Below are 26,376 nucleotides of genomic sequence, written 5' to 3' on the forward strand. Positions count from 1 at the left end.
ATCTCAAATCTAACTTTGAGCATCTGTCCTCCATTTGAAGGATGCGGCACAGTGATCTGGAGTTGGTCGAATTTGATTTGAGGGAAGGATAGAGTTATACTTGTAGTCTGAAATAATTCTCGATGTCAGACTGACAGTAGGTGAGGTGTTTACCCATACTTTTATTTATACTGTGCATCACTGGTTACATCATGTTATTTCCAAGGTCAATCTGTAACATTTCACAGAAGCAATGGTACAGAGTGTGTGTGTGTGTGTGTGTGTGTGTGTGTGTGTGTGTGTGTGTGTGTGTGTGTGTGTGTGTGTGTGTGTGTGTGTGCGTGCGTGTGTGTGTGTGCGTGTGTGTGTGTGTGTGTGTGTGTGTGTGTGTGTGTGTGTGTGTGTGCGCATTTCAGCTCAGCAGAGCTGAACTTTATTTTTGGTTCAATATGCTGATTTGATGTGGATATTAGGAACTGGCCTTTATGTCTGACCATTTGTGTGTGTGTGTGTGTGTGTGTGTGTGTGTGTGTGTGTGTGTGTGTGTGTGTATGTGTCCAGTGGGCTGTTCTGTAACGTGCCACACTGTTCTGCACCTCGTCCCTGAGTGTGACAGGAGCAGATGTTAAGCCCAGCGCCGGCCGCAGGGCTTAGAACACAACTCCCATCAAACACAACTATTTCCCCCTGTGGACTGTGGCTCTGCAGGCCAGATCAGCTCTTTATCCAGCGTTCATTCTCTTTGTTCATCATAAATCCTCTGCTGATGCCAGAGTAAAAAAAAAGGCAAATGTCAACCCCCAAACTGGGACGAAAAGTTCTACTTGCACTCGTGTTACATAAAAGGCTGATCTTTTTCTTTTTCTCATGGCGCCCGTGTCATTGCCCCCTGCTGATTGGGCTGTCAGCACATCTAGGTCACTGTATGGTTTTTGATGGACAGGTGCCAGGGATGATGGGTAAATTGAACAGCTCGGATTAGGAAAGGCTAGACAGGTATGTTATATAAGAGAATTAGAGAGTGCGTGAGTGAGAAAAAGGAGTGTTTTCCTTTGAGTGTGTGTGCTTGTGTCACCCAAGCGTGTCAGACACAAACTCTCATCTGTTCCCGAGAGGCGCATTTAGCACTTTTCCATCACTTTCCTCACCTTGTCCATGTAAAGCCGCTGTAACTCCTGCATGCCAGTTGCAGAGAAAACAGCAGGCCAGGGATTTGAACTACCAACCCGGCAGCCGCTGGGATAGAGCGTTACCCTCGGTGGCATGCAGGTCCAGACCTCTTGGCAGAGCGTTCTGACGGAGAGCAAACACATGTAACCAGTGGGAGTCGGCCCATCTGTCTCTGTCTCGGGTAGCGGCATTCGCACGCACACCACACTCATGCACACAATTCTGCAGGAAAGTGAGACATGAGCCTGTTTTGGCAGTGACAAACGAACTGCGCGGCAAGGGAAAACCAGTTAGAAGATGAAGTGACCGATAGATCAGACAACTCTCACTTGCTCTCTCCCACCTGTCGGTCTGCTTTCTCTCACACCTCACCCGACTAACAGGAGCTACGTAAAAACTTACACGGTTGCTTTACTCAACTGACTCTAAACACAGATTGCCATTTATCTCTCGTGATGCCTATCCACACAGTCTGCTTTAATTTGCTCAGGTTGTGAGATAGCCATCTGTACCTGTACCAACAGTAAATTCTAACTCCAGTTGTTTTTAAGAAATCAGACAACTGACGTCATGTTGGACTAGCTGCTGTTACTCCACAACCCTGTTTACCTTCATGCATCTCGTGCAGAATGTTATCAAATATAAAGCTCCGGTAAGTGTATGCATCAGAGTAAATGCATTCAGGACAGATATGAATCTGTTTACTCTTCATATTCAAGGATAATGTTAACAGCATCTACTAAAGCTTTCAATAGTAGAGGTTAAAACCTGCATGATGGTCACAAAACCAAACATTGAGTAATATGTTTCAAGCTCCCATGAAAATGTACCAGCATACAATGCAGGTACTTCATGTCATGGTAACTTCCTTTCCTCCATATCAGTAATATCCACCGACACTCATCTATCTTTTCAACCCGTTTATTAATCTCTGCCAACACATCTACACAATTCAGCCCTCTCTGTCCTGCTTTTGTTGTGTTGGAGCTCGCCATGACCGCTCTACTAGCCTCGTTCTGTCGACAAGGTAATGTTTAACCTTCACTGTTCCAGGGCTTCTGTGCAATGATGTTTGTGAAAGGCCGCTACAAACAGAAACATTGAATAAACAGTGATGTAACGTTGTTTTTAAAATGTACCTTCCTTCTCGAGACGTATTGAGTGAACCAAACTACATATAGTTGATTATGGTTATATTCCAAAGCTGGATTTTTAGTTATCTGCATTATGCCAATGTCAAGGTTTTTTTTACTTCTGGATCAGACATTTTCGGCAGTTCGGCTCTCCATAGAGGTGGCCAGAGGGAGGAATCAGACTACAAAAATATGCATCAAATTCAGAAGGTTTCCTTGTTGGAATTTGGGAGTGCCATGCCAAAGTCATCCAAAAGAACCCAGAATCTGAAAGAGACTGGACTTAGACTGCCGAATGTATTACCCACATCCTCCAGAGCTTAAACTTTAGCGATGCACCCAACAGCAGTGCACCTCAGGCGCTACACAGTCAACCCGTTTTTATGCACCCAGGCTAATACCATTAGCTTTGATCAAAGAGCTGGATATTTTCCAAAGCAATTTCACCTTTTGTAATGATGATTCTGAGAGAGAGCCTTGAAGTACTCCAACACATTTTTCTGATCCACAGAATCCACAGAACATACCATGATCACTTTTCAGGTGGTTATTTCCTTTGTAGAATGTCGTTCCAGCGTCATTTTTCAATGCTGTGAGCGCCACAGATGAAGTTCCGTTCACCTCTGTTGTATTGGTGATATCCCAAAACCTGAAAAATCTATTTCAAACCATTCACATGACTGGATATCAGTGGAGCTGAGATTTCTTTTTTCTTTTTTTTTGTCAACAGTGTGAACCTTTTAATTCCTCAAGTCACAAAAAGATAATCATACCACCTCACACTATATATTCTCTCTTTTTCTCCCTTCCTTCTCTTTGTCGCTCTGAGCTATTCCTTGTGGTGATAAGGATGGAAAGATAGGTGTGTGTGTGTTTGTGTGTGGGTGTGTGTGACAGAGACAGACAACGGGGAAGAAAGCGAGACAAAAAGAGAGAGGGACAGATTGTGAATGTGTGAGGAAAAGGCAGCAACGGGTTTCACCTAAAGCGGGATTCATTACCATGCATCTGTCAGAGCGCTGACGGAGGTCTTGTTGCCAATGGCAATGTGGAAGGGAGTTAAAAAGCATCAGCATCTTTTCCTCTCTCCTCCCCCCTCGCTGTCTGTCTGTTTGCCGCTGTCTCTCCTCCTCTCTCACTGAGCGAGAACAGTTAAACACATCAGCTTGTCTGTCATCGCTCTGGCCTCGCCGTCTGCAGATGCCGACGCAGCACAGACAAGAAAAGTCCATTATCGCTTCCCTCAGTGTGACTATTTATCTCTCTCACCATCTCACCCTGTCACTTGCAAACCCACCCACCAGCCAACTAGGACTGTGATGGGCAAAACATTGCATCACTTGTCTTTCTGTCTTTCAGTGACAGCTGCTGAGCACCCTACACTTTTCCAAAGGGATGTGTATCTAAATGTGATCCGTGTTTGTGTTCCTGTGTGTGTGTGTGTGTGTGTGTGTGTGTGTGTGTGTTGCGGGGGCAGTATCATATACAGATTGAATATTGCTCCTCCGTCCCACAGCAGCTATCATCCATGTGTTCTTTCCACAAGACATTTAGCCCCAAACTGCCCTGGCGGGGACGCTCAGGCCTACAGCCGAATCGGAAGGCGCTGCTTGGAATGAGCATGCTCAGTTGAGTTTCCCAGGACAAATATAAAAGATAAGAAAGAGTAAAGAGTGGACTTAAAAGCTTTGTCGAACATATTTGAAAAGGGTCTGAGGCAACAGCTCGCCCCACTGCCTCAGCAATCCAACTTTTTTTTTGCAGGTTATTTGCAGGACTTTAGTGCCCTGAATTTGTCTCCTTGGGCAAAACTTTCCTTTGGTTGTGTTGTTGAGAGACAAACAAAACTGCCTCTCAACTACTGCTGTTGTTCTTACATGACTTAAAAAAATGTCACATAAAGATGAAAATTTGTTATATCTGTTTACACCTGCTTTATTATTGTGACACCAGTCTGTACACACAGACATGAGCTTGACAGTGATTTTCTCCTGCTCTTTCTAAAATATTGAACTATTACATGAATTAATCTGTATGGTTATGTCAGTTATTTTTTAATTGTATGAATACAATGATACGTTTTAGACTTGTAACGTGGGTCGATTAATTGCAAAACTTTGCAGTGTTCAAAATGGCATAATGTGAATTAATAATTTTGAGAAAGAATAAAAAAACATTAAAGCTTCATAACATGTTTATATCGTTGTAACTGTGATGTGAGTTGTATTTGAACAATAATAATTTAAAAACTGAAAAGAAAAAAATCAACAAAAAACTCCTCACCCAATGAGCTCAGCCCAGTCACCTGAGCTGCGAGTGTGCTTTTAATTCCTTGTCGTTGCTACGCAGATGCTGATCTTCCAGCTGTCGGATACCGTGAGACAAATTTGCTGCTTTGTTCTTTGAAGACAGGACACCTTTCAAAAAGGCAGCTCAGATCCATTTTGGTACTCCAAAGTTTTTCCCTGGGCAGCGTGGACTTTTGGCTATCTATCAAACTGCTTTGGAGCACAGCGCCTGCCTGCCTGCCTGCCGCAACCCTCATTTTAACTACAAAAACTCTCTTTAATGGCAAAGCCAGCCCTATTTTAGCTGTCATCGCTTCAAACGACCCCACCCCCCAGCGCTTTGTAGTGTTGCAGTGGGAGCCCGGTGTGTCTAAGTGGAATGGTTGACTGGTCAGGCAGGACGAGGTGCTGGGGAAAAGGCCTATCCTATCAGGTAGAACCTTCATCAGTGCTGCAGGGACCTCTCTGCTTTCAAGCCTCCAGCACACTGACAGAAAGCTTTAAGGAGCTCTTTTAAAGCTGAAGCAGAGATGGAGAGAGACTTGCTCACACAAGCGCAGTCTGTCACGCGTCCAAATTTACAGCGATGTACTAAAGTGAGGCAGATGTAGCTGAGGCGGTGCGGTAGTGAGGTGGAAAGGGGCGAGATTGGAAGTCTTGCAGCAGGAGGAAGTCAGAAAAAAAGAGAAACAAATAACCAGAGGCATATTTTTGTGAGTCTTTCAGGAATAAAGCAACAGAGGGATAGATACAGCAGAGGAATACCCCATGTTCATCAAACTGATGGCATTTGCAGTGAGAGGAAATTGTTCTGAAGGATATCTCAGGTAGATCTGATGCATATCAGAGGGACTTATTCAGGTTAGGAAACTAGACATTTCTCACCTGTTACCTTGGTGTTGGCTTTGTTCGGTACAGACAAGGCCTCTCTAGTCTGGCAAAAGGCGCTTTCTTTGGCGGATGACTGTCCTCTTTGGCTTTATGTCTATAATAAAAAACCCCTGAGAGCGGTGATTATTCTTGGGTGAATTTCTGTGCTGAAATACACCTCGAAGGAGGCGCCGGCGTCTCTGCAATCGAGGCAAACAACGCACCCCATGTTGTTCTCCTCAACCAACATTTACTCCCATATTTATCTACATCGCCAGACCCAGCTGCGGACCGCTGATTGGTTTTGCTTGAGTAATGAGTACAATCGACAGAAAGTACAATTTAATTAGGAGCCGCAAACGGCGACGCTGAGATGGAAGATACTGGAAGAGGACGGGGATGGCGATTAATGGAACAACGCCTTCCCAGTGTTCCATCATGGCAATCTGATTTATTAATTACCCATGGCAGTGGGGTTTTTATCTCTCCCGTCATGCAAATTGGCAGAAGAGACACACTCGCGCATTCGCACTCACAAAGGAAGGCAACATTTGATATCATGGGGAGGCTTGTCTTCCCTCTGTGTGATATGGAGCTGTGTGGCTCACGGCAGGTTTATTTGAATGAGCACTTGGAGGAAGGTATGATTGACATTTTGGCACACACTCCACCAAACATGGCGAACCTCAAATCCACTCGCGATTGGATTTTTTTTTTTTTTTTTTTTTTTGGAAGGTGAAGAGGTCACGGTTTGGTGGAGTGATTAAATGCAGCCTGCCTTCTGCTGCAGGTACTGACATCACAGCGACGAGAGTCGGCAGTGGGGAATGAAAAATAAAATCCCACTTTAATATCCAGCTGCTGGATGCCTCTGGCAGGGATTAGGAACAGATTATGCTTGAGTGCTTCGTGCGTCCTCTGTGGTGTTCTGTATATCCACAAACACAATTACTCAGATAGACAAACATAGCGCAAGAACAAAATGGCACACAGATGGAAACAGCATGAAGGAGATACACTTTCAGGTTCACTTTTCTTGCAGCTTTCAGTCTTTTATGCTAAATTAAGGCTGGGCAGTGTTGAAGAGAGACAAACCTACAGGAGCTTGATAAACACTGAGACATATGTGCAGCTAGCTTACATTCAGTGTCGACATGCACACATTCACTGTGTGCAACTGCTGAGCACTTGGCTGACTGGCTGTTCATGTGGCAGTTTCATTCTTTTCTAGCGCTTCAGCCCTAGCCCTCGCCTTGGATCTCGAATTCTGCAGGCTCCCCTCCTCTTTTCCCTTTGTGCTCCTGTGTTTTCCCCTCCTGTCTGTGTCACTGCAGGGCGTGGCTGACAGGTCAGGCCCAGCCTCCTCTTCCCTGAGCATAGCTGCACTCAATCAAGACTCACCTGCCACCAGGGTTTCAAGCAGCATTCATCCAATCATCTGCTGTGCTGCGTGATAACGACCAAACCAGAAGAATCGCTGAGTGCCTTGTCAATAATTCTTGCCTTGTCTGCTACCTGCCTTCCTGACTTGCTTTTCCTGTCTGTGCCTACTCCTCACCTGTTGCTCTTTCCAAATAACCCAGACCTGACTCAACTCAGACTCAGCTGCATTGGACTCTGCTGTCGTCTGGCCTCATGTGTGTTGGTGTGTCCTGTAGATCTCTTTTTGTTTGTCTGCTGCTACTGAAGTTGACCAACACCGGTTAGATAGATCTTTGGATTTTTTGTTTTCATTTCAAAGAGGTGACTCCTGGAAGAGTCAGTGCTCAAAAAAAAAAAAAAAAAAATTCGCCTCTGGTGAGATTTTGTTTTGCTGCTAAATTTTACAAGAGGCAGAAGAGGAACTGCATAGCACACACTGAGAATGAATCACCAATGATGTGCTTCTCGTGGGTGGCAAGTTGTGCGGAACGCATTGTTTGAAATTCCAAAAGCCAAGCACCGAGCATGCATGCATTCTTTTCGGTCGCAATTATATCCCTGTGGATGAGTGAGCTGCCACGCGCCGGCGCTAACAGCTGCAATGTAGACTACTAAACAAGTCTGTCAACTACTCCGCGTGAGGAAAGGAAATCCATGCGTGCATTGATTTGCTTTGTTTGTGAGTGACCTGATTAAAATTGTAATTGTAGTGGAGGAGAAATAGCATAACAGAAATGCTCAAGAAAAGTGCAAGTACCTTGAATTTGTTCTTCAGCACAGCAGACTGCTTGAGTAAACGCACTGTGTATCAGCAGGTGTTGATATAACGGGTGAAAAAGTAACGTCTAGTGAGAATCGATGGAAACATTAGTAAGCTAACACATATTCAAAAAAGGTACCCAAAGGAAGCTCTGTGAACTTGTTGAAAAAGGGAAGAAAACAGCTCATGGTACTGCTTGTGGGTTATACAATATGGTGTTGTTCAGTCAGTAGGGCGCCACTGCAGTTGACAGTATGTCTCCTAGCAACGCCAGTCAGTCAATTCCTGCCATGGGAAACCAAAGGCCTGAAGCTCAGCCCCTGTTCTACAAATATTTTCAAAAGAGCTTTTGTCCTGTTTAGAAACACATCTCTGAAAAGTGCAGTAGCTGCAGTAAAGTGCAGGAAATGAAGTCACGGGATCAGTCATATGGTAATGAATGGAAGTGTGCATCGGTGGTTATGTAAACACTCACACTCGTGCATACAAACCATCAGAGGACCATGCATTCCAAAAAGCAGTTTCCCAACACCTCCCTCACTACCGCCATCCCTCTCTCTCCCTCTGCCTCCACCTCGACGCAAAAGACCTTGATGTCTCTTTGAGGGGTTGCCACGGCACATTTCCATGGCAAATCTAGCGTGTTATGCCTGTGCCAGCATTGCCAAGTCCTCATCATTCATCGCGATGACTCACAAAGCAAGGCCGAAACACAAATGTCTCTCTGCCATCGAAACCCCCTGGATGAGAGAAAACATGTCTTTTTAATAGAAGAAGAAAAGGAACAGATTCACACTGTTTGGCCTCCGCTGGGTCCCGACTCCAAGACCACAATGATGAACAAGCCTTGAGCGGGTCTGTGAAATAGTGACCTTGTGGCTCAGAAAATGAGGGAAAATAGCTTAAAAAGATCACAGGAAATGAATTGTTGTCTGTAATTACATTCTTTCCGTCACGTCTTCATGAGTATTCCACGTGCTGAAAAGACCACGAGAATCTTATGTCAAATCATGCAGAAAGTCAACGTGACGTGCTATTTACCAACTTCCTTGTACATCCTGGTTTGTCAGAGAAGAAAAAATCATCAACCTCATTCAGTACTCCCTCATATTCCCCCGAGGTGACGAGAATCCTCATCGAGCTTGCGCAAAATCAATGATCACTTGAGTTCACGGTACAAAAAGAGGCGGAACTCATATTTACTGTGATCAAACAGGGTGGCAAACCGGTCCCTGAGGCATGCCATCTTCCACCCACTCATAAAAAAGTACCACGCACACAAGTGTACCAACACACACACATTACACAGGCTCCGAGCCACTGCAAGCCGGCTAAAGCAACATTTGATTTGAGGTGATGGAAATAGAGGAACGCAAGCTTGTAATCCTGTAAGGGTGACTCCAGCGCATTTGAAATGGGTCCCAGTGGCGGTGCGGTACTGGCTCCGGGGCATTGGTAAATGAATCTGTCTGCAGTCACACAGCCAAATGAACACGGGGAGCTAAGTAAGAGAACAGCGGGTGCGGCAGTTCATTTATGAAATGTATTAGGATTTATGAGGCAATGAAGTGTAAAGGTACTTTATTACCCCCCCACCACCGTCAGTCCACCAAGATGGAAAGCAGAAATGACACTCTAAATGTTTCAACTCCTGTTTTCTTTCCTCCTCTCTAATGGCGGGAAACTGGCATAATGAATGAAATTCTGAAATCGATTTTGAAAACTTCTCATATTATTTATTTGTTTCTATTTCCTCTCGACTTTATTCAGGGAAAACTCCACTTCCATGCTTCTTGTGTAACCAGTGTCTGTGCTGTGTTGTTTATGGAAAATAGCCACATGTCTTCAGGTCAGATCACTCAGACCACCACACACTGCCTGATTTTCCTAATACGCTGTGTATCTCCGGGCAGCATTAACATGCTACGCTGCGACTCCTGGTTGAACCAATCCTGAAAGCCAACCAGGTGTGGAAAGAGAGAAAATGGTGCTGATCTCCTAAAGCCATGTCAAGCAGAAGGAATAAGATGATCTTGTGTGTGTGTGTGTGTGTGTGTGTGTGTGTGTGTGTGTGTGTGTGTGTGTGTGTGTGTGTGTGTGTGTGTGTGTGTGTGTCTGCGCGCGCGCGCGCCATGGGACCAAAATGTGAAGAGTGATTTTGCTGGTTCAGTGCATCCTGGTTGAGATCAAAATCATCTCAAACTTGTGTGAATGAGGTCTCCACGGAGGGTAATGGAGAAAAAGGCCAGCTTGGTGGTAGACTGTGTGTGTTATTGTGTGTGCGCAGATACACACCCAGTATATGGATCTAAAATGATCTCAGCTATATGAATCTCACCAATCTTTTTTGGTGATTATGCTCGCTCAGTAATGACATACCTCACAGTTTGTGTGAGTTTGTGTCATTTTGTAATAAGCCGTGGTAAAATGTGGACTTTACTCAGGGGCAACACACAGTGAAATAGATACTGACTAAAGCTACTGAGGTTGGTTCAGAGTACATCCAAGATGTCTCCTACACAGAGACAGAGGTGAGTACACATCTTTTGAGACATGTTGGATTATGATGAATAATACTGAGGCTGAAGCAAAATACTGTCTACAACGGCGTAGTTTTAGCCTGTCATCCACATTTGATTTGAACATTTAATGGGATGTTACACCACTTCAGCGGTGCAAATGACATAATTAAAGCTGACAGTCATTGTGCTCACAATCTCTTGCCATGCATCTTCATTTACATCACTTGTAAATGTGGTATTACGGCGTCTACGATGCATGTGGTCCACCAGCTGCAGATTTTCTTCAGTTTCATTCCTATTTAAAAACTAGAAATATATCAGACTATTTTCAATTTCATGTATGAATTCAATGAATGATTTAACCCAAATAAAATGAAATCTTAAATATATGTTAAAATCATTGGGCAAAATGCAAGGATTTTTTTAAAAAAGAAACACTGCAATGTAGATGTAGAGTCTAAGTCTTATTTGGGATAAATCATGATTATGAGAGCTGCTCTTAAAGGTTACTCTTATACAGGAAGTCCAGTTTGAGTTGCAGTTGGGATTTGCACTGTGCAGCTGTGTATAATACTCTGAGGCTGGATTTTACAACTCTGGATAGTTATCATGGCAGCAATCTTTTCAATCTTCTCTTGCAACGATTGCAAGATAAACAGCAGGATGATATGTTTGTATGCATTTTATTGGCCACAGCAGCTGATGATTGCACTATGATACAATAAACATTTTGCCAGTTTCAGCCTACCTAAGCCATTTATTAGATGTGTCTTATTCTTCTTATTCAAATGATGTGTTTTATCCCTTAGCTGGCTCTTTAGAGCATTCTGAAGTGTAATTCATAGAAGTTAATAGAAAGATAGAGAGTTCATGCAGATCAATATGGACCCTGGTCATCAGATACATTTCTACATAAAAATGACATGATGGGACAAAAGAAAAGGGACTCTCTGCAAAATTAGAAGCTCTTGTGAATGAGGAGGGATAAGAAGGGATTGACCTTGAGGGTTCATTCATTTGCTGATGAAGACCATGAGATGTGGCTGAAAGCTTAGTTTACAAACACACTAATAATGTAGAAATTAAATTTGCATTAATGTTGATATGATATGAAGTCCTGAGGGGTTTTATGTGTGTGTGTGTGTGTGTGTGTGTGTGTGTGTGTGTGTGTGTGTGTGTGTGTGTGTGTGTGTGTGTGTGTGTGACCTACTGTGACTCTGAGTGCACGTCAGCATGAAGGTTATGAACAAGCAAAACTACAAACTAAATAATGAGGACCAGAGCAAGTTTTGAACCAACAGAGTGGGGACATTTTTGGAAAGTGGGGACATTTTGGCCAGTCCTCACAACTTCAAGGGGCTGTTTGAAGTTTCAGACTTGGTTTTAAGCGTTCGGTTAGGATTAGGTTTATGTCAGGGTTGTGATCGTTAAGGTTAGGTTCGGGAATGCATTATGCCAGTGAGTGTCCCCACATAAAACTAAGTGACATAGTGGGGACTCGCCTTCTTTAACATAAGTCCCCATAATGTAAATCATTAAACTGTCGGTGAAGACTTGGGTTGAGGTTAAGGTAAAGTTTAGATAAAAGTGAGGGTTGGGGCTGGGGTTAGTTGTTAGGGTGTTTTTCCTTTTTTATTTGCACTGGTCTACTAACCTGATCATTTCTTAGCCTTGGTCCCTTCATTCCTGTCTGTATGTGGTGTGACTTGACTGCTGTGCGTAAGGAGCAGTGGGCAGTGATCTTATTGTCCAGGTTCCCTGGCTATCCTGGGCCTCTAAGATGATCAGTTGGAGACGGTTACTGTGGGGAATTATCGATTGGAACCTTGTAGTTGGAGTTGTTGACTTTTATTGACTTAATACTAAACTATGCTTCTATACAATTAATGATGATAATAGTGTTAATAATAATAATAATAATAATAATGATAATGACAAGTGCTGGGTATAAAATGCTACAATAAGCGCTGAATAAAATAAGTGCTAGATCACATCAAACCATGCAATTCAAACAATAAATGAATTCATAAATAGTATTAATAAGTGCTAGATAAAGTAAGTGCTCAGACATATCACATCATGCAATATATTATAGTAAATGAATAAAGCACACCATGGTTAGTAAAATAATAACATGAATAATGTGTTATTGTAGGGCTGCACGATGGCGCAGCAGGTAGTGCGCGTGCCTCACAGCAAGAAGATCGCCGGTTCAATTCCTGGTCAGGCCTTTCTGTGCGAAGTTTGCATGTTCTTCCCGTGCATGCGTGGGTGTGCCCTGCGATCGGCTGGCGCCCGGTCCAGGGTGTACCCCGCCTCCCGCCCGTTGACAGCCGAGATAGGCTCCGGCCCCCCCGTGACCCCGAAAGGGATAAGCGGCATAGAAAATGGATGGATGGATGATTTGTTTTGATTGAGACTTAATTTTTGTCCTGTGTCATCATATAAAAAAAACAAGGTTCAATCGATGTCTAAAGCGGTCCCCAAAAAATTACCATGAAAATTCATGCTTAAAGATACCTCCCAAGGTGTGCATTTCTTGACACTCAAAGATTGTCTCACTGTATAAGTCCTGCATTAGGGTACTGTCGTACCACAGAGAGACTTCTTTTCAATTTTTGCAGGGGGAGTAAGAGGGCCCAGGGTAGCCCGTGGTTAGTTTTAGTTGTCATTCAGTCCTCTTGGTGTTGTGGTTCCCAGTTTGTTGATCCAGATTTTTTTCTTTTTCTCTGTCCACAGGTCCAGCAGTCGTTGTTTTCCACTCCTGTGATGGTGAGTTGAGTAGTGGGGTGCTGTTGAAAGTGAGTCACCAGTGGGGTCTGTAATTTGCCTTGTCCAATATTATAGAGGTGTTGTTTGAGGTGGGTCTTGCAGGTGTTGCATGTGATGAGGTAGACGACGTTGCTGGCGTTGAGGGAGAATGAGCCGAGAGTCGAATAGGCTGCTCCACCATGTGGATTGTGGATGAATTTTTTGGGGGGGGTTAGGTGAAGGTTTTTTTGTTAAAATTGTGATGCACTGGCTTAACTGTCTGGGTGTGAGAATGGTGATATATTATTGCACAAGGATGTTGGTGGCACAGGTGAGGTGGGGGGGGGGGGGGGGTGCAGGCCATTTTCTGTAGAGTATTCCTAATTCTGAGGTTGATGCCATTGGTTTGGGTGGTAGGGTTAGTCTGTTAGGGTGTTGAGGTGGAGCTTTAGCTCATCTGTTGGAGGTACAGTCCCTGGTGTGGTGATAGGGAATGCATTTGCCAGTGAATGTCCCCACATAAATCTAAGTGACATAGTGTATACTCGCCTTCTTTAACATAAGTCTCCATAATGTAAATCATTAAACTGTCGGTGAAGACTTGGGTTAAGGTTAAGGTAAGGCTAGGTTTAGGTTAAGGCTAGGGTTAGATTTAGATAAAAGCTTGGGTTAGAGATAGGATTAGGTAAATAGTGGTTATGGTTGGGGTAAGTTTCCAGGAAATGAAGTCATTGTAACATCCTCAGAAGTGTCTCTCTCTCTCTCTCTCTCTCTCTCTCTCTCTCTCTTTCTCTCTCTCTCTCTCTCTCTCTCTCTCTCTCTAAGATTGCATGCCTCCCATGCTGTCTGGCTTCTTGACTTCCCACCCAGTAGGGTGTATTTCATTAGCACCCAGTGAGAGGAGCAATACCTGACCCAGCACTCACTTCATGCAGACGCTTCCAGGGAAAACACAAAGTCATCTCTTGCACACTGACAGCTGTGAATACAACGAATGGTGGCGAGTGTTTACTGGGGTTATTAAGCAAGCGCTTACAATCTCCACGCCCTGACACATTTGATCATCTAATGACATCTAATTATGTGACCGCTTAATGTTGGGTTTCTCTCCGAGGTCAGGTTGTCACCGTTTGCCGTGCTGAGAATGGTTTTTGGAAATACAGAGGTAATTACTGGCGAGAGCCGCTCTCTCATTAGAAACGCTGTGTATCTGAGCATTGCAGAGAGAGTGAGAACAAAATCTAATTATCGCCCTCTTCTCACCCACCCCTCTGTGACATCAATACTCCATTATAGCACCTTGTCCCCAGGGTGCAGACAAACTCTGACTCCTACACATGTGCAGGGTGCATGTGCACATACACAGCGACAATAAATGGAGTCATTAGAAATTGTGTGTTTTGTCACATTTGCACTATGATATGGTGTGGCTGTTCGCAATGATAAGAATTTGAGTTTCGGCCTTACTGTTTTTAGATGGTAGTGTGTAACAAGAACTTTTCCTGAAGAGTTTTGCAAAAAACCTGCATTTACTTGGTGTCACTTTGACAGTTGTTCTCTGAACTAACTAAACATTGAGGCCCAGAGGGTTCCACACTATCAGACATTTCATTCAGATAAGAGTCATCAGGGATTCTGGAGAAAATAAATGCGAGAGGTGACAGTGTTTCATGTGACTTCACTGGGCCAGATGGAGCTTGACATAGAACAGCAGTTCACCATAATTGTTGCTTGTACACTAATTTTTCAGAAATAATAAAAACTGCCAGACAGAATACGGAGGAGAAAATGTTGGATTTCTGCTTATCCGTCCAGTTTGTTGTTTTTTATGTAGCACAAACATTTGCTGCTCACGGCCATGGCTTCCAGTACCGCTGTGATCTCGTCTTGGTTTCTTCAAGAGCGCTCATTGACTGCAGCTTATCTTTGCTTGTCTGCAATGGCTCAACATTGTGTTGCATTGTGTGCCTTTAACCTGCTGACATGTAGCAGGAACGACAGTCAGCACCACCTCAGCTTTGATGTGATTATCTTTGATCTCACAAACTTGTCTGGGAAAGCTTAATCCAGGCTTTATTTCTTCTACAGTAGGCTGCTCATGGCCTGACAGCTCAAAGTAGTCAAGGAGTACAATTTCTGTTGTATAGCTCAAGACTAGTGTCGAGTGTGGCTGACTGCTGACAGTCCATTGTTTTTTTCTACGTTGGTCTTTACTCAAGGCAATCACCAGTGCTAGTGAACACCACTGTTGTTCGTGAGTTTATCATCTATAGCCTTAAAAGAATTCAAATAATCCCTTTAATAAAAAAAAAGACTTTAGATTCCATGATAATCAGGGCAGGTGGACATTGGACTTTTACTGCCAAGGCCAGTATGATATGATATTAAAGTTATCTGGTAATATCATATTAAGGTTATGTGAGTTTTTATGTGAAAAGGTATGAAATCTGCAGGTATTCTGTATTTATTTTGTATCGTAGCAGTGCTTACAGGTTGAGAGGCAATGAAGTGCATCTTAAGATAAACTTCCAAGGCGACGCTTATTGTTTTACCTCAGGCACTTTGTCAGCCCTCTAATGTCTGATGTTGAACTTGAAAATGCTAAGCACCGCGTAAAGACTGCAGGAAGAATGGAAACTTTGGGTTGGAGTCTGTATTTCTCTCCCACTCAGCACTCAAGTGGAACTACAGCAGGTGGGTGTTTTTTTTTTTTTTACCTCCAACAAAGAGACGGAGAGAGACCAGGAGACAGGGAGACATGTGGAGGGAAGGTGGCAGACTCAGTGAGGCAGCAAGGGAAGGTAGAGTGATAATTCTGTGTTGGAGATGGCATGTGGGGGAGAGGGAAAGGTTTGTGTAGGGAGGATATATTACATGCAGTTCCATTAGTGTGTGTAATGGTGCTGAAAGGCTGCGTCCTGGTGCTGTTGACCGTGATGATAGTAGGAGTTGAATTAAACAGTCCCTGTCAGGCAGGGCTGGTCATGTACTGGGCTATCAAAGAGAGACACGCCGCAGACAGCTCCTCTCATACAGCCGTATCACAACGTGTCAAACCAAGCAAAGCCTTTGTTTTGGCTTACTGATGGACTGTATGCTCAGCATGACACAAACCCAGTAATGATGACGCATTGCAATCGCCTCTGTGGGGTGTACAAATTTGCACTCAGCACCATGTGGGCACAGGTAATTGCTTTTCACATTACCGCATCAATAATAGTGATAACATAATAATTGCTATATGATGTAAAACTGGTCACAAGACATCTCTCAAAAGCTCTTGAAGTTAAAAACTGCTGAATGATGCGGTGACTTGTGAAGACGAGTCTGATCTGTCGATACATACTGGAAGTATATATTATATAAGTATATTTATTGCATGCCAATGTTCATATTCATAGTTCCAGCAACTAAATATGAGCAAGTGAAAGTGGTTTTTATGTAGGTAATACTCTACCATTATAGAATCTGAGGGTATACCAACATCCAAGCTATCAAAATGAATGAACCTAGCTTTAAATACTATGGAGGCAGCATGTTTGGTAACAGCCATCAAGATTAAGTCTGGCAAAAATCGACGTATGACTGCCAACATAAACTGAGACTGGCCATAAGCATGCATTATGTATTAAGTAGCCATGGGAAATAAGTTCAGGAACTAAAAGTGTACATAACTTATTCATGTTTGTGTTCCTACAACATCTGAAGGAGCATGAAGATCATTGATTTGCTTTGTTGATCGTTGCCTCTCCCCCTCTCTCTGTGACTGTCTTGACTGCCTCTCTCTGTCTTTTAACAAGTTCCAAACATTATAAGAAATGTGCTGACTCTTGTGCCACACAGATCTTTATTATTTTGTGAATTAAGCTGCACACAAGATAGAGAGATGAATAAAACATAAATACTGAACATTGTTGGAGCAGCCACAGGGGTAAGGACCTTGTTGGCAGCTGGAACTAATGAACAACAACTAAATTTAGCCTCTAGCTTCTGTGGTCAAAGCATTAGGATTGTTCTTCAGTTCCTTAAAAAGATTCTCAGTCCCTAAGGAAAGTTCCTGCAGTGGAAACGCCCAATTTAGAGACACATTTCTGCGACATTTTGACATTATGAGAAAGCTATTATACTCTCTATTACAGGATAACGAAGCAAGAGCCATAGCACATTGTTGTTAAGATCAGCACTGGTGAATTCAGCATGACCTTTACTGAGATGAGCATTAAAGATTCAGTTTGTCAACCTCATTTCTTTTTGTTACACTATTTAACACTTTTTGCTCTCCTGCTGCCCAAAGAGAAGAGAAAAAATGTGATCCACCCACTGTTTCTTGTGGAATTTCCACCCGCAGACTTGATTGTTTATTGGTGTTGTCTGAACCTTACTCACCGCAGCAATCTTAGGTCTGGTCAGAAAATGGGCTGGGGTCAGTGTAAATTATGCAAGTCAAAGGGCATCATGATCAATAGAGGTTTTAAGTGCTGTGAGCCCAACCAACGAGACATATTGATTCAGCTGCATGTCTTGTTGGTGCACTTGTGCGTGAAATTCATTGTGTTACAGCAACCATCTTTTCAGTGCCAGGGTGTTAAAGCCCTCAGGTTACTTTACTCTCTCTCTGTGTACCTTTGACCATGTAGCTTAGGACACACAAAGGCCAACTGCAATCCATCGATCTAAACTGGCTGTATGGATGTAGAACATGTGGTAAATATTGTATTTTTTCAAATGAAGCAGAGTAGTATTCAAGATACTGGTCCATCAGTCCATAGATTGCAAGAGGAGGTGAAAGCTGTGACACTGAGCAGTCTGCTTCCCTCTGTTGAATTCAGTTGATTGAACTGTGGCCTCAGTGTTCAGAAACACCTGGGATCCTTTGAGGGTTTGTGATTTTAAGGCCAAGCAAAAAATATGAGGAGAGAAAATAAAAAAGAGCAGCAACATACACATTCAGGTTATTTATGTTTAATTTCCTGTGTAAAATGAGCAAATTATTCAGCATTCCTTGACTAAAAGGACTCATTTATGCATTCATACGAGCAGTGCTCTAAACTGCTATTTTTCAAGGAATTGCTTGCCTTAAGCTAAACACCTTTTTCAACTCTCCCTGCAGGTATAACCATTTGGTTTTAAATGGAGCTTTTTTCACAGCTTCATTATCTACCGCTGTCTTTTACTCACTTGAAAGTACAGTATGTATTTTGTCCTGTGAGGAGTTTCTCAACCAAATCAGCAAAACCAAAAGACATAGTTGGATGGCACCGTGACATAGCTTGGGATCATGGGAGTTGCTGACGTGACTCATGTATTAAAGTAATGTATTAACGTATCATCTGGTGTTTTGCGTGTCGCTATTGACAGGCAACCAAATGATGCACGCTGTTACCTCAAATAACATTATGGTTTTCTCTGATTTTCTTATATTATAGCATTATTTTGAACATTTTAATGCAGAAATGTTGGATAATGTGTGTTTAAAGTGTATTTCAGAAATTACCCAAAAGTGTTTAAATGCAAGAAATGTACAGGTAATACAAAACAGAAAGGACGGATAAAGAGACAGATGACCACCACATTTCATGGAGTTTTTATGGGTTTTAGAAGTTAAAGTAGTCTGTATAAATTCTCTGTCTGGGTTAGAAGTAATGACAAACGCAGGAAAGGGACCATGTGACACTCAGCACGACTTTCAAACTAATAAGGTAAAGTAAAAAAAAAAAAAAAAAAGTGAGAGTCCACATTGTGTTACAGGCTGAGGAAAATGGCTGGACTCCTATTGCAGGACACAGATCCTGATAATTTGAAAAATAAAATGATTAATTGTCACAAAAGAGTTTGTTAATTGCTGGGAGACCGTGTAGATCCAGGAAGGAGTGGGCAGCCAGGTGAGGTGAGCCAGTAGGAGTTCAGGTGGTGGACTGGAGCTGGGCAGACCTGGCAGGTAGATATATGAGGAAGGTGATCCTGAGAACAAGCTAGGCCTATGTGGCCAAGACGTGTTACCACGCTGGTGAGAAGATCCTGTGGCTGGTGATTAGGGATTGGTTGCAGAAGAACCACCCAGTCCAGACACACACACACACACACACACACACACACACACACACACACACACACACACACACACACACACACACACACAAGGACAGACACAACAAGAGGACTCACATGACACAAAGGGACAGGGGAGAAACACAGGGAAACACACACTAACAAAGTTTTAGTCTGACTGCCACCTGAAATGTTTCCCAGTAAGCTTTATTTTGAAAGTCTAACAAGACCTTCATTATAGCTATAGTATGTGTGAGTACACACATGCAATTGCTTTGAACAACACACAATGCTTTTGAAATTCTAACCAGGAATTCGTGTATTACAGTTTAAAGCATGACGGTACATTGTGAGGAACAGTGGCCACAAGGTTAAGTAGCAGTGAAGAAATAATGGTACTGTGTAGAGTAACAGTAGGCTACCAACACTCAGCAGAAGACTCAATAATTAGTTCCACAGCGATACAGGAAGCTTGCAATCAGCCAACATAAGCTAATGGTCATTCCACACTCAGTGAGGCTGTATCAGTGCACTGAACTGAACCAGGAGGTCATTTATTTTTATTTCTTATTTCAAAAGTTTTTCTTTTCCTCTGTTTGTCTTTTCTCAAATGCTATCGCTCCCTAGATGGCTTGGGAGCATCTGTAAGGATGGATGCGGATTAAGACCTTCTTATTGCGTGTGTGTGTGTGTGCTGTTATTTGTGAATTTGTGACACTGGGTGAATTGCCTATGTTTTAGCCAAAAGCCATAGCAAAAAGCTTCAAGAAAACCAATAATACTGAATGGGTGAATTTTGGGGTAAAGCTAATAAGCTATCTTGAATATATTTAAACATTTAATACATTTCCAGGATGTTCATCTCTCACATGGTTCATACAGATGTCCTTTATGACTGCCTAGTTTCTAGCACAGTGCGAACCTACAGAGTTAAGCGGAGTTCTGAACTCAAACACTTTATTAGCACTCGCACCCACAACCATCCCGTTATGACACGGCAGTTAATGAAATGATTGTCCCGTTCTTAGGCGGCCACATAAGGATTGGGCTCAGAAATATGCTGCAGAGCATCGAAAAAATGAAGTCTGAAGCGAGAAGAGTGAGAAGAGACTGTGGGAGCCAGAAGGACACACACACACACATGGAGAGAGAGAGAGAGAGAGAGAGAGAGAGAGAGAGAGAGAGAGAGAGAGAGAGAGAGAGAGAGAGAGAGAATCTCATTAACGGTCTGAGGAGTCTTTGGCCTTGGCCTTTAATGTGATGCTATGTCTCTCGGTCTTTGCCAGAAGCTGCAAACTTTCCCCTCCCTGCCTCGCTCTCCTCTCTCCTCTCTCTCTCTCTCTCTCTCTTTGTCAATCCTTTTCTTTTTATTGCTCTTGCATCTCCTCTCCCCGGGCTTCTCAGTGTCTTTCTCCTGCACTTCTTAATGCCGTGGAGCATGGTGAGATGGGTATTATTTATTTATGGTCATGCATTGTCTGTGTGCGTGGGCTTAAGTAATATTCATCTGAGCTGTGCCACTATAATACAAAGCCTCATTCCTTCTCATATGTGAGGGATGAAACACGAGCAGTGGAGTCCGCTACGGTCCCCGAGTCTGAATAGTCCCAACTCAAAGCTGAGGGAGTGTGTGTGTGTGTGTGTGTGTGTGTTGGGTGGGGGTTGTAGAGCTTAACATGCTTTGTTTGGAACCAGAAAGAGGCCAAACTGATCTACCCTTTTTACTTACTTTGCTTCTTTCTTTAGCAATTTTCTCCTTTTTTTTTGTTCGACCCTTTTCTTTTCTTTTCGTTCATGTCTGTTCCTGTTCTTTTCTCTCGTCCAGCGCTGCAGGGCAGGTCACTGCTGTAGAAGTTAGGGTGCAGTGAAGCAGAAGTGCTTTATTCCACTGTAGAAAGCATCTTTTCCCATTAAATCTGACTGGTGTTTTCCATCTGTCCCGGAGCAGGTTTTAATGGCTCGTCAGATGACTTTAACGTGTGTCTGGGGGATTTGCGCAGCCAAATACTGCAGTTTTGCAGCCTTCATCTCTCTTTCTCTTTTGTCTACCTCTTGTCTCTCAGCAGGAAAATGAAACGCCAAAGGGCAGGATATTTTAAAACTGAGCTGAAATTAAAATTCATGTTTGCCAAGAAACATGTACACATATATCATTGGTGTTTTTTTTTCTTGTGTTTTTATTTGGTCAAAATTGAACAAAAAAAGAAGAAATCTCTGTTTTATTTGTTTTTCTGCAGTGGTAGTACCCTCAGTTCTCAAGGGAGTGTGAATTTTTGGTTTCATCTGACACTGTTGATACTGTAATTTGGTGCAATATCTGTTTGAGCAGGAAAAAAACACTGTTCATAATCCCTTACGTTCCAGTGGCTCACACAGGCGGTTACCAGCCATGAGGCCGACGTTGTGGATTTTAGAACTTATTATTTGGATCACCAGGTGACATACAGAGTATGGCTTACAGGACTAACCATGACTGTGAGTTTTGACAGTCTGGTCATTTGCCATCGCCATCTAAACCCCCAACCCGTCTGTGCAGGAGCTGTCTTGGTCAACCTTCCATGGCAATTTAACTTGATTTCCAGAAAATTTGCAAAAGGAAATTTGAAATGCATGTTTGCATCCACGACTGAATTTAGGAGTTAAGCACATCGAGATAAAACAGTTTGTGCTGCTGCTTCTCCTTTCTCTGAGACCATTGCACAAGAAGAGGGTGCAATGAGATGATATAATTAACAGATTTCCAGCCAAACCTCAAACAAACAAAAACAATGTGGAAACACAGGAGTGTTACAGTCTCCTCATCAGTCCACAGAGATGAGATGTTTTCATCTGCCGCTATTTTCAGGCTATTCAGCGGAGAGGAAGCTTCTGTGGATGTTCAAGTCACATACTTCGTGTACATCATGATTTGCTAAGTTTGTTTACATTGCACGGGCCAAGCTTTAAGTCCTATTTGTGATATTTCGTCCATTTTTCAAATTTCCTGCATACACACTCAGGTTTTTTCATGCAAATTGCAATTTCAATTGGAAGGGTGCCAAAAATCTGGTGGATGTAAAGGCAAGTGTTGCAATAACATGAATAAAAAATGCCGTCCAGTAGGAATCAGTGTTACGTTGGCAAGCTGGTCTTCCAATTTCCAAGTGGAAGCAGCTTAGCCTAGCTTGCTAGCTTCCACATCCCAATGCAAACATAATGGTATTATGGGTCCATCCAAATGCTGAATGTTGTACAAGTAAAGCTGTCTTGAATCACAAATAGGACATAACCAATATAATGAAAAACATTTCTTGTATCAACCTTTGCAGACTATACAGTGCTGTGATGTTCTCCAGTCAGCAGTGCACCTCAACGAATCTCCAAGCAAAGTTGACTCCCAGTGTAGCTGCTTTGGGAAATACCCAGCTACAGGCTTCAATCTTAGACTCTATTTCCCCGAATATGTCCAAAAACTGTTGTATCCTCTTTTTAAAAAATGGAAGAAAACACACAATAAATGCTTCACAGCTAAACAGTATTTCCTTACAAAGGATGGGTTCATATTTGAGTTGGACTTGAAGCCTGGCCATTAGCCTGCTTGATCACTGTCTGAGCCACTGTTTTCTCCTGAAAATGCAGCTGGGGAGAGGAGAGCAAAGGATGATGGGGGTAGAACATAGTTGGGAGCTTGCAATCTGTTGCTAAAGCAATAGTAAGTTGTGTGGGCTTGAGAGCAGAACAGAGCAAGAGAGGAAAACTAAACTAAAAACACTCTCTCTCTCTCTCAAACACACACACACACACACACGGAGGAGCAACTGAACAAGCCGAGAGTAGAAGCTCCTTTTTGGAATTAGACAGCAGTGGATGTCGTTCTAATTTCCCTCTCTCCTCCTCCCTCCATCTTTATCCCTCTTTCTGCCGAGCGAAGCCTAATGATGTCCCTTGTGACAAGTGCTGGTTAACTACTAGCCATCAACACTCGCAGGCGCGTAGACACAGATGTGTGCACGCTGCCACACACACACCACACACACTCATACATTCTGGCCAGCAGCTGGTAGCTTTGCCAACTGTGTCCCTGACTTGAAGGAGATATGGGGAGCAGATGTGGCTCTATTCTGCCTGACAGGTCTGGGAGAAGAAAACAAGAGCCAGCAGATTCGGTGGGGGTGGGAGGGTGGGGGGGTAATACAAGAGCCTGTCTCCACCCTTTACTTCTTGGAAACATACATCAGATTTGTCTTTGTATTGTATGGCCATGACTACATCTTCATTCTGTGCAGAACATACTGAGCAAAGACCCAGGCTGCATCCCATTACCCTAGAAACGCCTCTTCCTTTCCTTCTCCACATCCTCCTTTCCTCTCTGATGTGTGCCCCCACCATCCTCGACGCAGGAGGAAACACAGTAAGCTGCTTCATTATCTCCTTTGCAGCAGCTTTGTTGCAGGAAACATGGGACTATCCTTTCAGGAAGAATTTTCCCTGCCACGCCCAGCTACAGTTTAAGCTGACATCTGCAACAATAAAACACCAGATTACAGCTCCCAAGAACATCAGACACGAGCAGCGATCGACTTAAGACTTATTTTAGCTAAATGTCTTTTGATTTTAGGATTTAGAAGATGTTTTGTATATCCTCGAAAATCTTTCTATAGGCAAGTGTTAAGGTTTTATTTTAAAGACTATGAAATGTCTGCATGCATAAAGTACACCACTGTAATTTTAATTATGAGGCACATTCAGACAAGATTTCATGACAGAGCATTGGGAGGATTAAGACCAGCAATACACTAGAAGACAGAAGATCAGTGATGAAAGCTGCTTCATTTAAAATCAACATGATCCTTTGTCTGGATTCTGCTTCCCTCGTCTACCTCCCTCCATTACTCCTGAGAAATTCACAGCATTAGAATAGAAGAGTGAGATCAAAGTTCCAGCTGTGCATGTGACTCACACATCAGCTGGACCCGCGATGCTTTAAGCCTATAGACAAAATAAAAAGAACTCCATTGGAATGAAAGCTGTTGCTGTTTATACCTTCTCAGTTTGTGAATATTAAGCACCTCCATGTCAAGCATGATCCAAATCTAATACTCTATGGACGCCGTGGTGTGAGGGCATGAGTTTATTAGAGCTGGAGTGATTTGTAATGAATTCTTCCCGCGAGGCAAGAAGCCGAATAAACACACTGTATATGCAAATACTGAATGATCAAGCGATAGTGAAATTCCCAGAGGATATTACCCGTCACATTCAGACATTTCACGACATGTATGTGTGTGCATGGCATGTATCTCTGTAAGCATGACAGTTTGTGTGAGTAAACTAGTCTGTTACTATTGTTAACTCACCATTTCACGAATAGGTGAAGAGCTTATCTGCAATCAGGCTCATTTCCTTTATAAGGGGATTAAGGAGGGGGGTAATTTATCTTTAATCTCATCAGATAGGGTGCTCAGCAGTGAAACTAACATGGTAGACATAGCCATAGACCACATCAACACTGACACACACGCGGACACACATGCGCACGTGCACACACACACACACAGTTGGCCGATTAACAAGTAATTTGCATTGTGTGTACACTAATCTGGGACAAGGCTGTAATTATACTTAGTGACAATAGCGCAGGATGCTTGTTGGACTATATATTACATGAGTCAGTCTGAGTAGCTCTCAGTATCCTACACACACACACACACACACACACACACACACACGCATGCATGAATGAAATACAGGTGTTAGTCCAGCCATTGAATGCGTCTGCTCCCTCTCTTTCCAAGACAGGAGACTGCTCCCGTCTCACTCTGTGTTTGTCTGTCTGTGTTCTGCTCTGATTATAGGAGTGGGATCAGGTGTGCAGCTGCTTATCATCGCCAGTCTTGTCTGTTTTAAATACAGGTTTCAACTCCACCACGCCGCCAGATCATAGATTCAGCCACACACTTGGTCTCGTTCCAGCCTTTTGAATCTATTTGTCAGGTTAAGCCTTTGCTAATTCCTGTTCCTCTGTGTCTGCAGCCTCCCCGGTCCGACTCCTGCCTCTGACCCTCTCCTGTAGAACATCAAGCCTTCTTTGGGTCATCAGTCTCCTACTGGCTCTGTGGACTTCAAAGTGTACATACAATTAAGCAGGGCCTGTTTAACACCAGAGAGCCTTGCATACGTTCAGAGGCCTGTATTTACTGTGGCCAGTCAGTCCCTGATGGCTCACTTCCCTACAGTCAGCTCTACAACTGCTCCAGAGCATGAGGTGTACATGTGGGACTCCCTCACAGCGGGTCTTATTTTCGTTGGAAAAAAATGATAGAACACTAAGACATTGCATAGACTTTCATAGCATGAATAACATATCACTTAACAAAAACACAAACACCCTTTACCTTTCATCCGTTCAGCCTTCGTCCTTCTCCATGGTGCTACCATTTTCACAAAGTTAGACCCGTGAAATGCTCATCACCCTGTCTGGATCTACAAGGGAGATAAATGCAAAACAGCCCTTAATACCCTCCGGATCATTTTAAATATCTCATTGTGCCATTTGGTCTAACTAATGCTCGCGCTGTGGTTCAGGCCCTGCTGAACACTGTCCTCTGTGACATGCTTAGTGTTTGTTTTCCCTGGATCATGTCCTGATCTTCTCCAAAAAACCCTTTGAGCATGAGAAGCATGTGCATCTGGTCCTCCAAAATCTAAGAAATGTGGATTTAATGGTCCAAAATTAGACATTCTGTCCATTCCCAGGTTCTCCAATCAGCCCACTCCTCTCAGCTCACCTGTCACCCTGAACTCAACCAAAAAACTAGCCTGAGAACGTCAACGTTGGAGGCAGACACTCGATGATACATCTCCACCTCTTCTGTGTGTGCTCAAAACAAATCAGCTAGGGAGAAGACTGACCTCCTGGTGGAACACGTCTTCAGCCTCTGTGGATTACCCCACAGATATTGTCTCAGCTAGGGGGCTTCAGTTGACCTCACAGGTCTTGAAAGCCACCTGTTGTGCCCTGGGTGCTACAACCAGCCTTTCCTTAGGTTATCATCCCCCAAACCAATGGGCAAACGGAGAGGGCTAATCAGGATATGGAGATCACACTCTGCTGCATCACCTCCTCCAATCCATCCATCTGGAACACCCTACTTGCCTGGGTGGAGTATGCACATAACACCTTGCTAAATCATTGACCGTGATAGAGCACAGAGTACATTAAACATGTGGTATGACTAAATCCAGATTAGTACAGGAAGTGTTGTCCCCACATTAATCTGCTGATGTTGGTGCTCATGTAGTTTGTGGATGCATTAAGATTGCAGTCAGCACTGGTTTGTTGGGTGAAGTTACCCATGCTTTTGACAAAACAATGACAGGGCAATTTTATTTGTATGGAACTTTTTAAATACAAGCTGCAAGTAATTCAGATATTAAAATAGAAAGACAAAAAG

This window comes from Chaetodon trifascialis, chromosome 17, assembly GCF_039877785.1.
Source record: "Chaetodon trifascialis isolate fChaTrf1 chromosome 17, fChaTrf1.hap1, whole genome shotgun sequence".
In the NCBI taxonomy this organism is placed as follows: Eukaryota; Metazoa; Chordata; class Actinopteri; order Chaetodontiformes; family Chaetodontidae; genus Chaetodon; species Chaetodon trifascialis.